This window comes from Heloderma suspectum, chromosome 14 (assembly GCF_057233095.1).
Source record: "Heloderma suspectum isolate Gila_16-S chromosome 14, 16-S_ref, whole genome shotgun sequence".
NCBI lineage: Eukaryota > Metazoa > Chordata > Lepidosauria > Squamata > Helodermatidae > Heloderma > Heloderma suspectum.
In genome coordinates, this window is record NC_139471.1 from 11,418,175 (window position 1) to 11,434,423 (window position 16,249).

At 50.2% G+C, this 16,249-nt stretch overlaps 1 protein-coding gene across 9 annotated transcripts in view; it reads left to right on the top strand.

Annotated features, from left to right (window-relative positions):
• The first annotated feature begins 13,092 nt into the window (after window positions 1-13,092).
• PRRC2B (proline rich coiled-coil 2B) overlaps window positions 13,093-16,249 on the top strand; it is a 77,771-nt gene continuing 74,614 nt past the window's right edge. For all 9 annotated transcript variants that reach the window (XR_014785850.1, XR_014785849.1, XM_084820607.1 and 6 more), the window contains exon 1: window positions 13,093-13,263. The gene's annotated coding sequence lies outside the window, so the exon portion shown is untranslated. The remainder of the gene's footprint in view (window positions 13,264-16,249) is intronic.

A 16,249-nucleotide genomic window follows, 5' to 3' on the forward strand; every position in this document is an offset into this window, starting at 1 on the left:
CTTGCCTTTTGGGAAATAGGTGGTTTGTGACCGGCTGTGCCCACCATGGCAGCCATTTAATGAATGGGCAAGCTCCACTGCCATGGCAGCCATTTTGCAAGAGTGCCCACACGACTTTGTAAAAATTCCAAATGTGCCCACCAACCCATCAAGCCTAGGGACCCCTGCTGCAATGTGTTGTACGTGGGGCTGCTGTGGAAGACAAAACTTCAGCTTGTGCACAATGCAGCAGTTACTGCTACCGCCAAGTAGAATTATATTATACCAGTTCCAAAGGAGCCATGCCTATCTGCTCCTGAACCCAATTCAAGGCACTGGTGCTTACCTTTAAAGCCCTATATGTCTTGGAACGCAAAGATTTGCAGGAGCATCTCTCTTTCTACCAGCTTGCATCTATATGGTCGCCAAGGAACGCTGTTCTCCAGGTCCCTGGACTACATTATCTGTCAGCACAGGAGAGAATGTTTTCGTTTGTGGCACCACCATTATGGAATTCTCTCCCCATGGAGGTGTGACTGGCGCCGATACTGCATGTTAATTGGTTTGTTTTGTCTGCTCTGTTGTACTTGCCTCCTTCTCTCTTTTTATCATGACAATGTAGCTTCTGTGATTTTTAGTGTCTTGTGTATAATGCTATTTTGGGCTGCATTAATAGAAGCATAGCTTCCAAATCCCGGGAAGTACTAGTTCCCCTCTACTCAGCACTGGTAAGGCCTCATCTGGAGTACTGTGTCCAGTTCTGGGCACCACACTTCAAGAAGGATGCAGACAAAATGGAGAGGGTTCAAGAGGAGGGCACCAAAGATGATCAGGGGACTGGAAACAACGCCCTATGAGGAGCGATTGAAGGAATGGGGCATGTTGAGCCATGAGAAGAGAAGACTGAGGGGAGACAGGATAGCGCTCTTCAAGTACTTGAAAGGTTGTCACAGAGAGGAAGGCCAGGATCTCTTCTCCATCATCCCAGAGTGCAGGACACGGAATAATGGGCTCAAGTGACAGGAAGCCAGATTCCGGCTGAACGTCAGGGAAAACTTCCTGACTGTTAGAGCAATACGACAACGGAACCCATTCCCTAGGGAGGTGGTGGGCTCTCCCACACTGGAGGCATTCAAGACGAGGCTGGACATCCACCTGTCAGGGATGCTCTGACTTGGATTCCTGCACTGAGCAGGGGGTTGGACTCGATGGCCCTGTAGGCCCCTTCCAACCCTACTATTCTATGATTCTATATGCCGCCCTGGTATTTGCTAGGAGGAAGGGTGTTTTTAAAATGTATGTATGTGTAAATAAATAATAGTGATTTACCCAGGGCTGACGTCAAGGGTCGGCATGGTCCGGCACCTGTCGAGGGCCCACACCCAGCAGGGGCCCGCTGACCAGAGCCCCCTGGAGTTGCTCCTCCTCTTCACCATTGCGACCTGCTTGTTCCCCTGCCTCTCGCTCCGGCCCAGGCAACAGTGGTGGTGAGGAGGAGCGGGAGATGCCGCGGCCTCCTGGCTCCCTGCCTGCCAAGCAAGCAGTGATGGGGATGAGGACCGAGAGTAGCTGGTGACCATGGTGGTGAGAAAGCAAACTCACTGAGCGAGGAGGTCTTGCCCAAAGGCTGTCAAAAACCTGGCGCCGATGCTGATCGGGAAATGCGTCCATCACCATTGCAGCTGGTGCACGAGTCTAAATTCTACCTAACAGGGTTTGTAAGTCTCACAGCAAGAAAATACATGTGAACTCCTTGAACATATGAACATTCTTACTTAACCTTTGCATAGGGCTTGCAAAGCGCTTCGCATGTATTATCGAATTTGAATCCTTAAGACAACCCTGTAAGGTAGGTTGGTATTATCAGTGGTGTAGTGGAGCCTGGGACGCCGTGTGGGCACTTCCTGATTAGCATGGATGCTGATGTCATCTCCCACCCTTACCCAGCCCATGCTTCCTGCTTCCCTCTGAGCTTAGCTGCAGTCGTCACAGTAGTTGGTGGGGAAACTGATTTTCCAGTAACACTATATTGTTCCCTGCTGTGATGCAAAGTATTTTGGGGTGGCTTAGTCTGGAATGGGCAACGAAGATCCAGTAGCTTGATCAAAGACCTGATCCTGGTAGAGATGAAAACTGCTAGAACTGGTTTGTTGATATGGATCAACACTGCTGCCTGCATCTTTGGGACTCTCCTTGGGGCCATAGCTATGGGGCGTGTCATGGTGAGCACCTGCGCTTCAAAATTTACCACTGCCCCACAGGTGCCTACCTGTGCTATATCTTCAGGCAGCAGAGGTCAGGAATTGGGTAGTGGAGGCAGAAAGAAGCTCACTAGCATGGTAGCTGACGTTTGGAAAACAGCTGCTCTTTCTATCATTCAAACGTTGCCCCTTGTCCAAGTTAAGCTGGAGTTGGGGTGGGTGGGGATAACTAAAAAGGGAAATTATTGGGGGGAATCCAGAAAGAAAATTAATATTGTGGTGAGCGGGGAAAGGATCCACGCAACTACCTGAATTTTTGGACTCTCCCTGGAGCTGCGGCTATGATAAACACTCACACTTCAAAGTTTAAAATTTATCACTATGCCACCGGGTACTATTATTCCCTATGTTGCAGATGGCTGCGGGGGAGTCTTGAGTCAGGGAGAGAGAGTGAATGATTTCCCCAAGGTCTCGTAGTGAGTTTATGTTGCAAAGGCAAGAAACAAACCAGGGGCTTCATGATTCACAGCTCAGTCCCTTCGCCGCTACACCGGCTTTAGTAAATGCTAAGCATTGTTATGATGCCCACAGTTGGCCCTTTTCAAGGGAATGACTGTTCTCCCAGGTCCCGCTGAACTGAACACTGATCCTAGCTTTGCTGTCTGGAACCTGCACACAGTGCCAGATCTGGATGTCTCTTCCGAGCTGTGCTTGGCATTCTGCAGGATCCGAGTGTGGCCAGAATGGGAAACTGCAAGTCCACACACAGAGAGTCCGTGCAGCTTCCCAGTGCAGGCACAGGTAGCACGACAGAGGTGTAGGGGCATTGTGCATGACAAATCTACATGCCCATCCCTACACCAAAGTTTCTTCCATGCAGGACTTTTGTAATATCTGAAAGAAACCTGCGCATCTCAAGTATGGCAGGATGAACTGAAAACATTGTCTTCTGCTTGCTTGTTTCTAGCCTCCCCACCCTATGTGTTTGCACAGAACAATTCTGCTTGGTGCTTTGTTCCCTGGCTTTGATATGTTTCCTTGGAGATACACAGGGAGATCTCTGGAGAATGTGTCATTTATAGCAATGGGTGTGCCTGAGCCGAAGTGTAGATCAAACCAGCCCCTGTCCCAAGGGGAGAGAATGTCTATGTGTACACCATCACTCCATAATAAGTAAGAGGCCCTGGTGTAGTGCATAGCGTTTATTGTGGATATGGGAGACTTCAGATTAATCCTTTGCTTTGCCACGAAGCTCACTGAGCAGCTTTAGGAAAGTATTTTCTCTTGCCTTAGGCTGCAATCCTATGCATGTTTAGACAGAGAAAAGTCCTACAACTCCCAGCATTCCCCAGCCAGCTATGCTGAGTTGTAGGACTTTTCTCTGTCTAAACATGCATAGGATTGCAGCCTTAATCAGCCTTACAGGGCTGTTGTGAGGTATGTGAAATTAGAACTGAAGTACTTTGGGCACTGAAAGGGTGCTGCCGAGATAACAGATTTGCGGCACATAACCTAAAAATACATTCCGTGACTATGAAGATCAAATTCAACCAGCTCAATGCTAAAGGAGTAGCATTTGCAAATATTTTCCTCACTCAGCCCGTCTGGCCGTCTTGGGGAGGCGCCCAAGCTCAATAGCACATGCAGAGGTTTCAAGGTTCAGCCCTGGCCTCTCCAGCTGAAAAGATCTCAAGCCTCAGTCACTGGGAAGAATCTGTGCCTGAGACCTCCTGCCAATCAGAGTAGACATTACTGACTGGCTAGATGGATAAACAGTCTGAGGAGAGGTGCAACAAAATGTTGCAGGTTATTCCCATATCCTAGGAACACAGGAAGCTGCTTTCTACTGAGTCAGACTTTTTATCTCCCTCTTTTAAAAAAAAAATTATTCAATTTATTAATTGCCCATCTGGCTGGTCACCCAGCCACTTTGGGCGATGTACAACAATAGAACAGTTTTAAACAATAAAAGTCTACATTAAAAAAATCATATTCTAAAAATACCCTAACTCACCCCAAATGCCTGCCTGAACAACCATGTTTTTAATGCATGGCGGAAGCTCATTAAAGAGGGGGCATGGCGGAGTTCCCTAGGGAGGGAGTTCCGCAGAGCGGTGGCCACCACAGAGAAGGCCCTCTCCCTCATCTTCACCAGTCTAGCTGTCCTGGCTGATGGGACAGAGAGAAGGCCATCCAAGGCTGATCTTGTTAAGTGGCCTGTCTGGTGTTGCTGGAGGCACTTCTTAAGATAGGCTGGGCCAGAACCATATAGGGTTTTAAAGGTCAAAAGCAACACCTTGAATTTGGCCCGGAAAACAACTGGTAACCAGTGCAACTCCTTCAGCACTGGAGTGATGTGATCTCGCTGGTGGCTGCCTTTAATCAGGCGAGCCGCTGTGTTCTGTTCTGTACCAGCTGCAGCTTCTCTTGCTTTTCAGTGGCCCCATTTTGGTTCCATTTCTGTCTGCATTCACAACCTGAGTTTGCTGTAAGAGGAAGTGAATCAACATGGCTTCTGCAAAATGATGTCCTGTCTCACTAACTTTTTGGAGTTCTTTGGAGTGTCAATAAACATATGGACAGGGATGGCCCCGTAGAGTCTACCAGGTAGACACTGTTTATGTGGACTTTCAAAATGCTTTTGATAAGACTCCTCAGCAAACACAGTGGCCATGGGATAAGGGGAGAGGTCCTCTCATGGATTGGTATATAGTTAAGGGAGCAATCCTCTGGCTGCTAGTCAGCAGCTAGACGGCTATAGGATATGTTGGTTTCCGGGAACTGACCTCAGAGCCCGCGGTCCTTCCCCCCCATCCTATGCAGCTTGGAACGGTCCTCCGCTTGGAAGAGGAGCGTGGAGCGGTGAAAACAGGGCGTTACGGGGCGGGGAAGGCAGAAATGCTGGTATGACACATCCTATGTGTCATCCGGCAGCTGCTTCCCCCGCTCCGCTGAAATCGGCTGTCTAGCCGCAAATGCAGGGCGGCTGAAGCATGGAGGGGACGATGCCCTCCATGCTTCTCCTGCCCTGCATTGGATAGGCAGTTGCTTCTGAGTTCGCAACATAGAGTGCCCCATAGGATTGCGCCCTAAAGAACAGAAAGCTGAGAGTAGGAATAAATGGTAAATTCTCCTAATGGAGGGATGCAAACAGTGGGGAGTTGGGACTATATTGGGCTGGTGTTTTTTAACTTGTTCATAAATGTATATGTACTTCTTGGTACATGTACAAATGCACTGGCTCATGTCCATCCTTGCCGTTCGTCCTTTTTTCCTTTTCTCCAATCTAGAATTCCAATTTCTCACTCCTCTACCCCGTTAGTCTTTCTTTTGTTCCTTCTTTTGTCTGCTCTCTTGTTCTGGTTAAGTTGCTTTACTCTTCCCCCCGACCCCTCTCCTGCTTGCACCTACCTTTCTTTCCACGTTCTTTCTTCTCTGTCTTTTTTCTTTCTTTACTTCCTTCTCTCTGGCTCTGCTAGCACCTGCCTTTCTCCCTTCTTTCTCTGCTTTTCTTGCTTGCTTTACTTTCTGCTATCATCTGCGTTTCTATTTTCTTCTTTCATTGCCTTCTTTCTTTCTTCCCTCTCTCTTCGTCTGCTTGTACCTGTGTCTCCCTCTACATTCCTCCTTCTCTGACTTTCTTTCTTTCTTTCCTCCCTCCCTCCCTCCCTCCCTCCCGTTCTCTTTGCACCTGTTTTTCTCTCTGCTTTCCATGCTGGCTTTCTTTCCATCCTGCTCTGTTTGCACCTGTCTCTCTCTCTACTCCCTTCTTTCTCTGCCTTTTCCTTTCCTTCTCGTTCTTCTTGCACCTGTCTGCTTTCTTTCCTTCCTGCTCTGTTTGCACCCGTCTTTCTCTCTACTCCCTTCTTTCTCTGCCTTTTCCTTCCCTTCTCGTTCTTCTTGCACCTGTCTGTTTTCTTTCCTTCCTGCTCTGTTTACACCTGTCTTTCTCTCTACTCCCTTCTTTCTCCCTACTCCCTTCTTTCTCTGCCTTTTCCTTTCTTTCTTGTTCTTCTTGCACCTGTTTGTTTTCTTTCCTTCCTGCTGTTTGCACCCATCTTTCTCTCTACTCCCTTCTTTCTCTGCCTTTTCCTTCACTTCTCGTTCTTCTTGCACCTGTCTGTTTTCTTTCCTTCCTGCTCGGTTTGCACCCGTCTTTCTCTCTACTCCCTTCTTTCTCTGCCTTTTCCTTCCCTTCTCGTTCTTCTTGCACCTGCTTTCTTTCCTTCCTGCTCTGTTTGCACCCGTCTTTCTCTCTACTCCCTTCTTTCTCTGACTTTTCCTTCCCTTCTCGTTCTTCTTGCACCTGTCTTGTTTTCTTTCCTTCCTGCTCGGTTTGCACCCGTCTTTCTCTCTACTCCCTTCTTTCTCTGCCTTGTCCTTCCCTTCTCGTTCTTCTTGCACCTGTCTTGCTTTCCTTCCCGCTCGGTTTGCACCCGTCTCTCTCTCTACTCCCTTCTTTCCCTGCCTTTTCCTTCCCTTCTCGTTCTTCTTGCACCTGTCTTGCTTTCTTTCCTTCCCGCTCGGTTTGCACCCCTCTTTCTCTCTACTCCCTTCTTTCCCTGCCTTGTCCTTCCCTTCTCGTTCTTCTTGCACCTGTCTTGCTTTCTTTCCTTCCCGCTTGGTTTGCACCCCTCTTTCTCTCTACTCCCTTCTTTCTCTGCCTTGTCCTTCCCTTCTCGTTCTTCTTGCACCTGTCTTGCTTTCTTTCCTTCCCGCTTGGTTTGCACCCCTCTTTCTCTCTACTCCCTTCTTTCCCTGCCTTGTCCTTCCCTTCTCGTTCTTCTTGCACCTGTCTTGCTTTCTTTCCTTCCCGCTCGGTTTGCACCCGTCTTTCTCTCTACTCCCTTCTTTCCCTGCCTTGTCCTTCCCTTCTCGTTCTTCTTGCACCTGTCTTGCTTTCTTTCCTTCCCGCTCGGTTTGCACCCGTCTTTCTCTCTACTCCCTTCTTTCCCTGCCTTGTCCTTCCCTTCTCGTTCTTCTTGCACCCGTCTGCTTTCTTTCCTTCCCGCTCGGTTTGCACCCGTCTTTCTCTCTTCTCCCTTCTTTCCCTGCCTTGTCCTTCCCTTCTCGTTCTCCTTGCACCCGTCTTGCTTTCTTTCCTTCCCGCTGGGTTTGCACCCGTCTCTCTCTCTACTCCCTTCTTTCCCTGCCTTGTCCTTCCCTTCTCGTTCTCCTTGCTCCTGTCTTGCTTTCTTTCCTTCCCGCTCGGTTTGCACCCCTCTTTCTCTCTACTCCCTTCTTTCCCTGCCTTGTCCTTCCCTTCTCGTTCTCCTTGCTCCTGTCTTGCTTTCTTTCCTTCCCGCTCGGTTTGCACCCGTCTTTCTCTCTACTCCCTTCTTTCCCTGCCTTGTCCTTCCCTTCTCGTTCTCCTTGCTCCTGTCTTGCTTTCTTTCCTTCCCGCTCGGTTTGCACCCGTCTTTCTCTCTACTCCCTTCTTTCCCTGCCTTGTCCTTCCCTTCTCGTTCTCCTTGCTCCTGTCTTGCTTTCTTTCCTTCCCGCTCGGTTTGCACCCCTCTTTCTCTCTACTCCCTTCTTTCCCTGCCTTGTCCTTCCCTTCTCGTTCTTCTTGCACCTGTCTTGCTTTCTTTCCTTCCCGCTCGGTTTGCACCCGTCTTTCTCTCTACTCCCGTCTTTCCCTGCCTTGTCCTTCCCTTCTCGTTCTCCTTGCACCTGTCTTGCTTTCTTTCCTTCCCGCTCGGTTTGCACCCGTCTTTCTCTCTACTCCCTTCTTTCCCTGCCTTGTCCTTCCCTTCTCGTTCTCCTTGCACCTGTCTTGCTTTCTTTCCTTCCCGCTCGGTTTGCACCCGTCTTTCTCTCTACTCCCTTCTTTCCCTGCCTTGTCCTTCCCTTCTCGTTCTCCTTGCACCTGTCTTGCTTTCTTTCCTTCCCGCTCGGTTTGCACCCGTCTTTCTCTCTACTCCCTTCTTTCCCTGCCTTGTCCTTCCCTTCTCGTTCTCCTTGCACCTGTCTTGCTTTCTTTCCTTCCCGCTCGGTTTGCACCCGTCTTTCTCTCTACTCCCTTCTTTCCCTGCCTTGTCCTTCCCTTCTCGTTCTCCTTGCACCTGTCTTGCTTTCTTTCCTTCCCGCTCGGTTTGCACCCGTCTTTCTCTCTACTCCCTTCTTTCCCTGCCTTGTCCTTCCCTTCTCGTTCTCCTTGCACCTGTCTTGCTTTCTTTCCTTCCCGCTCGGTTTGCACCCGTCTTTCTCTCTACTCCCTTCTTTCCCTGCCTTGTCCTTCCCTTCTCGTTCTCCTTGCACCTGTCTTGCTTTCTTTCCTTCCCGCTCGGTTTGCACCCGTCTTTCTCTCTACTCCCTTCTTTCCCTGCCTTGTCCTTCCCTTCTCGTTCTTCTTGCTCCTGTCTTGCTTTCTTTCCTTCCCGCTCGGTTTGCACCCCTCTTTCTCTCTACTCCCTTCTTTCCCTGCCTTGTCCTTCCCTTCTCGTTCTTCTTGCTCCTGTCTTGCTTTCTTTCCTTCCCGCTCGGTTTGCACCCCTCTTTCTCTCTACTCCCTTCTTTCCCTGCCTTGTCCTTCCCTTCTCGTTCTTCTTGCTCCTGTCTTGCTTTCTTTCCTTCCCGCTCGGTTTGCACCCCTCTTTCTCTCTACTCCCTTCTTTCCCTGCCTTGTCCTTCCCTTCTCGTTCTTCTTGCTCCTGTCTTGCTTTCTTTCCTTCCCGCTCGGTTTGCACCCGTCTTTCTCTCTACTCCCTTCTTTCCCTGCCTTGTCCTTCCCTTCTCGTTCTTCTTGCTCCTGTCTTGCTTTCTTTCCTTCCCGCTCGGTTTGCACCCCTCTTTCTCTCTACTCCCTTCTTTCCCTGCCTTGTCCTTCCCTTCCCGTTCTTCTTGCTCCTGTCTTGCTTTCTTTCCTTCCCGCTCGGTTTGCACCCGTCTTTCTCTCTACTCCCTTCTTTCCCTGCCTTGTCCTTCCCTTCCCGTTCTTCTTGCACCTGTCTTGCTTTCTTTCCTTCCCGCTCGGTTTGCACCCCTCTTTCTCTCTACTCCCTTCTTTCCCTGCCTTGTCCTTCCCTTCCCGTTCTTCTTGCACCTGTCTTGCTTTCTTTCCTTCCCGCTCGGTTTGCACCCCTCTTTCTCTCTACTCCCTTCTTTCCCTGCCTTGTCCTTCCCTTCCCGTTCTTCTTGCACCTGTCTTGCTTTCTTTCCTTCCCGCTCGGTTTGCACCCGTCTTTCTCTCTACTCCCTTCTTTCCCTGCCTTGTCCTTCCCTTCCCGTTCTTCTTGCACCTGTCTTGCTTTCTTTCCTTCCCGCTCGGTTTGCACCCGTCTTTCTCTCTACTCCCTTCTTTCCCTGCCTTGTCCTTCCCTTCCCGTTCTTCTTGCACCTGTCTTGCTTTCTTTCCTTCCCGCTCGGTTTGCACCCGTCTTTCTCTCTACTCCCTTCTTTCCCTGCCTTGTCCTTCCCTTCTCGTTCTTCTTGCTCCTGTCTTGCTTTCTTTCCTTCCCGCTCGGTTTGCACCCCTCTTTCTCTCTACTCCCTTCTTTCCCTGCCTTGTCCTTCCCTTCTCGTTCTTCTTGCTCCTGTCTTGCTTTCTTTCCTTCCCGCTCGGTTTGCACCCCTCTTTCTCTCTACTCCCTTCTTTCCCTGCCTTGTCCTTCCCTTCTCGTTCTTCTTGCTCCTGTCTTGCTTTCTTTCCTTCCCGCTCGGTTTGCACCCCTCTTTCTCTCTACTCCCTTCTTTCCCTGCCTTGTCCTTCCCTTCTCGTTCTTCTTGCTCCTGTCTTGCTTTCTTTCCTTCCCGCTCGGTTTGCACCCCTCTTTCTCTCTACTCCCTTCTTTCCCTGCCTTGTCCTTCCCTTCTCGTTCTCCTTGCACCCGTCTGCTTTCTTTCCTTCCAGCTCGGTTTGCACCCGTCTTTCTCTCTTCTCCCTTCTTTCTCTGCCTTTTCCTTCCCTTCTCGTTCTCCTTGCACCTGTCTTGCTTTCTTTCCTTCCCGCTCGGTTTGCACCCGTCTCTCACTCTACTCCCTTCTTTCCCTGCCTTGTCCTTCCCTTCTCGTTCTTCTTGCACCTGTCTTGCTTTCTTTCCTTCCCGCTCGGTTTGCACTTGTCTTTCTCTCTACTCCCTTCTTTCCCTGCCTTTTCCTTCCCTTCTCGTTCACCTTGCACCCGTCTGCTTTCTTTCCTTCCCGCTCGGTTTGCACCCGTCTTTCTCTCTTCTCCCTTCTTTCTCTGCCTTTTCCTTCCCTTCTCGTTCTCCTTGCACCCGTCTGCTTTCTTTCCTTCCCGCTCGGTTTGCACCCGTCTCTCTCTCTACTCCCTTCTTTCCCTGCCTTGTCCTTCCCTTCTCGTTCTCCTTGCACCTGTCTTGCTTTCTTTCCTTCCCACTCGGTTTGCACCCGTCTCTCTCTCTACTCCCTTCTTTCCCTGCCTTGTCCTTCCCTTCTCGTTCTTCTTGCACCTGTCTTGCTTTCTTTCCTTCCCGCTCGGTTTGCACCCGTCTCTCTCTCTACTCCCTTCTTTCCCTGCCTTGTCCTTCCCTTCTCGTTCTTCTTGCACCCGTCTGCTTTCTTTCCTTCCCGCTCGGTTTGCACCCGTCTCTCTCTCTTCTCCCTTCTTTCTCTGCCTTTTCCTTCCCTTCTCGTTCTCCTTGCACCCGTCTGCTTTCTTTCCTTCCCGCTCGGTTTGCACCCGTCTTTCTCTCTACTCCCTTCTTTCCCTGCCTTGTCCTTCCCTTCTCGTTCTTCTTGCACCTGTCTTGCTTTCTTTCCTTCCCGCTCGGTTTGCACTTGTCTTTCTCTCTACTCCCTTCTTTCTCTGCCTTTTCCTTCCCTTCTCGTTCTTCTTGCACCCGTCTTTCTTTCCTTCCCGCTCGGTTTGCACCCGTCTTTCTCTCTTCTCCCTTCTTTCTCTGCCTTTTCCTTCCCTTCTCGTTCTCCTTGCACCCGTCTGCTTTCTTTCCTTCCCGCTCGGTTTGCACCCGTCTCTCTCTCTACTCCCTTCTTTCCCTGCCTTGTCCTTCCCTTCTCGTTCTCCTTGCACCTGTCTTGCTTTCTTTCCTTCCCGCTCGGTTTGCACCCGTCTCTCTCTCTACTCCCTTCTTTCCCTGCCTTGTCCTTCCCTTCTCGTTCTCCTTGCACCTGTCTTGCTTTCTTTCCTTCCCGCTCGGTTTGCACCCGTCTCTCTCTCTACTCCCTTCTTTCCCTGCCTTGTCCTTCCCTTCTCGTTCTTCTTGCACCTGTCTTGCTTTCTTTCCTTCCCGCTCGGTTTGCACTTGTCTTTCTCTCTACTCCCTTCTTTCTCTGCCTTTTCCTTCCCTTCTCGTTCTTCTTGCACCCGTCTTTCTTTCCTTCCCGCTCGGTTTGCACCCGTCTTTCTCTCTTCTCCCTTCTTTCTCTGCCTTTTCCTTCCCTTCTCGTTCTCCTTGCACCCGTCTGCTTTCTTTCCTTCCCGCTCGGTTTGCACCCGTCTCTCTCTCTACTCCCTTCTTTCCCTGCCTTGTCCTTCCCTTCTCGTTCTCCTTGCACCTGTCTTGCTTTCTTTCCTTCCCGCTCGGTTTGCACCCGTCTCTCTCTCTACTCCCTTCTTTCCCTGCCTTGTCCTTCCCTTCTCGTTCTCCTTGCACCTGTCTTGCTTTCTTTCCTTCCCGCTCGGTTTGCACCCGTCTCTCTCTCTACTCCCTTCTTTCCCTGCCTTGTCCTTCCCTTCTCGTTCTTCTTGCACCTGTCTTGCTTTCTTTCCTTCCCGCTCGGTTTGCACCCATCTCTCTCTCTACTCCCTTCTTTCTCTGCCTTGTCCTTCCCTTCTCGTTCTTCTTGCACCTGTCTTGCTTTCTTTCCTTCCCGCTCGGTTTGCACCCGTCTCTCTCTCTACTCCCTTCTTTCCCTGCCTTGTCCTTCCCTTCTCGTTCTTCTTGCACCTGTCTTGCTTTCTTTCCTTCCCGCTCGGTTTGCACCCGTCTTTCTCTCTACTCCCTTCTTTCCCTGCCTTGTCCTTCCCTTCTCGTTCTTCTTGCACCTGTCTTGCTTTCTTTCCTTCCCGCTCGGTTTGCACCCGTCTTTCTCTCTACTCCCTTCTTTCCCTGCCTTGTCCTTCCCTTCTCGTTCTTCTTGCACCTGTCTTGCTTTCTTTCCTTCCCGCTCGGTTTGCACCCATCTTTCTCTCTACTCCCTTCTTTCCCTGCCTTGTCCTTCCCTTCTCGTTCTCCTTGCACCTGTCTTGCTTTCTTTCCTTCCCGCTCGGTTTGCACCCGTCTTTCTCTCTACTCCCTTCTTTCCCTGCCTTTTCCTTCCCTTCTCGTTCTTCTTGCACCTGTCTTGCTTTCTTTCCTTCCCGCTCGGTTTGCACCCGTCTTTCTCTCTACTCCCTTCTTTCCCTGCCTTTTCCTTCCCTTCTCGTTCTTCTTGCACCTGTCTTGCTTTCTTTCCTTCCCGCTCGGTTTGCACCCGTCTTTCTCTCTACTCCCTTCTTTCCCTGCCTTTTCCTTCCCTTCTCGTTCTTCTTGCACCCGTCTGCTTTCTTTCCTTCCTTCTCTGTTTGCACCCGTCTTTCTCTCTTCTCCCTTCTTTCTCTGCCTTTTCCTTCCCTTCTCGTTCTCCTTGCACCTGTCTGCTTTCTTTCATTCCTGCTCGGTTTGCACCCGTCTTTCTCTCTACTCCCTTCTTTCTCTGCCTTCTCCTTTCCTTCTTGCACCTGTCTGTCTTCTCTCTCTGCTTTTCTTGCTGGCTTTCTTTTCCTCCTTTCCTTCCTCTTCGCACCTGCCTTTCTTTCTCCTTCCTTCCTTCCTTCTTTCCTCCTTCCCTTCTTTCCCTCCCTCCCGCCTCTTGTGCCAAACCCGCCTTGCTTGCTTTCCCCGGCGGGCCCGGCAGGCGCCGCTGTCCATTTTTGCCTGCCTGGCTGTTGCGGGCTGAGCTGCTCACTCCAGGCCGGGGATTGACAGGCCTTTTCGCAGGAGGCGGCGGAGGAGGAGGCGGAGGCAAGCGCAGCAGACGCTGGGAAGCAGCCGCCAGAAGCCTGGGAAAGTCCAGCCGCCGCCGCCGTTCTAATCCGCAGCCATCCTGACCCCCGAGCCCCCACTTCCCCCCGCCAACCGGCTCCCCAGGCGCACCCGGCTCCCCACAACCACAACAGGTGGGTATTGGGGGCTCAGGGGGGTCCTGGGGGGCTTTTCTGTGGGGCGGGCGCGGAGGGGGGTGGGTTGCTGGCAGGCCAGGCAGCTCTAAAATGGAGACTGAGCAAGGCAGACGAGGGAAGCATTGGCCCAGGCCAATTCGGGGGGTGGGTGCTTGGGGGGCTTCCTACAAGCCACCATTGCCCCCCTCCACCGCCCCCTTTGTCTTCTAAGGGGTTGCAGCCCCCTCCCATGTAGACGTATCTCAGACACTCTCCCTCGCCCCCCCCCCACCCCCGGGCCGCCTTTGCACCGTTTGCGAAGGGTGTGCAACCTCCCTCTTTCTCCGTGCAAAAGCAAATGAAATTAAAAAGCATCGGGTTACAATCTTCTCTGGGTGCATGTATTCGCGAAGCTTTCATTTATTGGGGCGAGGGGAAGAATGAGGATTTTGCAGCGGGGGAAAGGAGGATTGACGTAAGGGCGTTGGTTTTGAAGCTCCCCCCCCCCCTCGCACCCCACCCCACCCCACTCCAAAGTTTCAAAGGGACCTTATCATTATTATTAGCAAAATTGTGCCAAAAAAAAAAAATGCATTTCCTCTTCAGTGATGGAGAAGGGAGGCTTGCCCTTGATTTGAAGCAGATGTGGGCCTGTTCGAACACCTCTTTCTGTTCCCTGCACATCTCCCCCCCCCCCCACAACAACAACTACCACTACTACTACTACTACTACTAAAGCATAATTGTAGGCGACCGCCTATATTTTGGGTGCTCTGAACAGAGAGAGACTGACTTATGATTTTTCTTTTTCTTTTTTTTTTTGCGTCATCTTAAAGCGTTGCCATCTTGTCCAAGGGTGGTGGTTTGCTTTTTTTTAAAAGCCCCTGTTTGACTTCCATTGTTTTGGTTGTGCATTGTGGTTGTAAGGAGGCCTATGCGCGCGCGCGCACGCGTGTGTTTTGATATTGTGGTTCCACGCTACAGACTCTCGCCTTGGGTTCGGACCTCTGACATAACCCAGCTCGGTGCTGTCTTTTAGGCAGTGTCTTTTGAAACAGCGTCTGTGCATCGCTCATTCTTCATTACGACACACCTGATCATGCACAGAAAACGGCGTTTTGGCAGTGGGGGCAGTAGCAAGGAAATGCAAAAGAATGGCTTCCTTTTTTTATTTTTATTATTAGAATGATGGTTTATTGGCACTGCAAATGTGGAGGGTTGGGGAATTTGTTTTCAAAAAGAAGAGAATCATTGTGACTGTCACGATTGCTGGAGGTTTGGGTCTGATCTTTAGAAATGGCAGTGTGGCCGCTCTGTTGTGGCTTGTTGGATTTGGGGGGGAACGAAAAATCCTGACCTAGACATTCAAAGCGGAACAGAGACAGTTTGGGTGGGTGGGTGGCTCCTCTTACCATGTAAGTGACATGAAATGGGTGTGTTTGTGTGCTTTAACAAACATGGAAATACATTCTTGTGTGCCGTTTTCCACTTCTGGGCTGGTGCGCGTTTGTATGCTCGGCAGCTGTTAGCTGCTTCGATGTTTTTCCTGTAGGTTAACTTAGAAATTTGAATCTGTCTTAGCAGAACTGTATATTTTAATTGGCATATGGGTAGCAACCCATTCCCTCCCTCCCTCCCTCCTTTCTCTTCCCAGTTATATGTTTTAGGAGCTTTGAATCCAGGTTTTCATTACCAAACTTGTGTGGTTTCCCAACCACGAAACGCTGATGATGAGCTCAGAACATTTTGGAAGTTGGATCTGTGTGTTTGTGCCTCCAAAATGGTCACCTGATGTCGCATTCAGAATTCCACACTAATGGCTTTTGGCATAATGTGGAACAAGGATTGTAATGAGGTTTTGATTATCTTGTTGTAGTATCTTAGATCAAGAGTTTGATTCTTCAGGGTGTCGCACACCTCTTTAAATTCGGGGTGGGCATGAAAGTCATAGGAGCCATTGGAGGTGGTCAGGGGCATAAGAGGTGACGTCCTGCTTGGTTTTCAGGATTGTGCCCCGAATTTAAGGGCACTCCTTTTTCCCTTTAGTTCGGCTTCTAGCAGGTGGAATTGCTGTTGTAATTTTATTTTCCCGGATGCTGCATTAGATCCTTTTTTGTGCTGAGCACACTCACCATCATCCATTGATTTGTTTTGGAACTGAGGTTTCACACCCTGTTTCAAAGCCAAGTATTTAAAGATCAAGAGCCACGGGTAAAATTAGAGGAGTGGCTGTGAAGCCATATATAAACACCAGTATACTCAGCTTGCTTTCTGCAGACATAGATCTGTGTTCCTGGCTGTTAACTGGATAAAGCTTGAAAATGCTCCCCTCCCATAGCACAACGGTTTGGGTACACATCATATTCCCCATGGTGAAGGGAGAGAGGTGCAAATGTCTCCCTTCTAGACTTCTTTCTGATAATCAGTGTACCAATTTTTTTACTTTTTGGTTGGTGTGGAGTGAGCGTCACCAGTATGCAGTACACCACGCCTCCTTTTTAAAAACAGCAACAACAGATACTATACATATTCCATTTTCTGAATGTATTGGTCATTATATTGAGTCTTTAGACTGTGGTGTACCTTGGGACGTCCTTGGTCAGTGTTATGGTGTACTACATCTGTCTCCGTCTTCCCCAAACCTGGTGCCCCTCCAGATGTGTTGGTCTGCAACCCCCATCATTCCCAGGAATCCTGGGAGTTGTAGTCCAAAACATCTGGAGGGCACCAGGTTGGGGAAGGTTGGTCTTTCTAGACACTCCTGCTGTTATGTGTTGGGGGTTAAGATATTGCAGATCAGTCAACAGGGGTGTGGGACTTGGGGCCCTCCAGATGTTGCTGGACTGCAACTCCCAGCATCGTTGACCTTTGGCCATGATGGCTGGGAATTATGGGGGCTGCCTTCTAACAATATATGGGGGCGTGGAACAGGTCTATAGCAGTGTTTTTTCAAGCTGTGCTTGAAGCTGACATGGGTGGGGGACTCTAAGGTTTCTTGGAAATT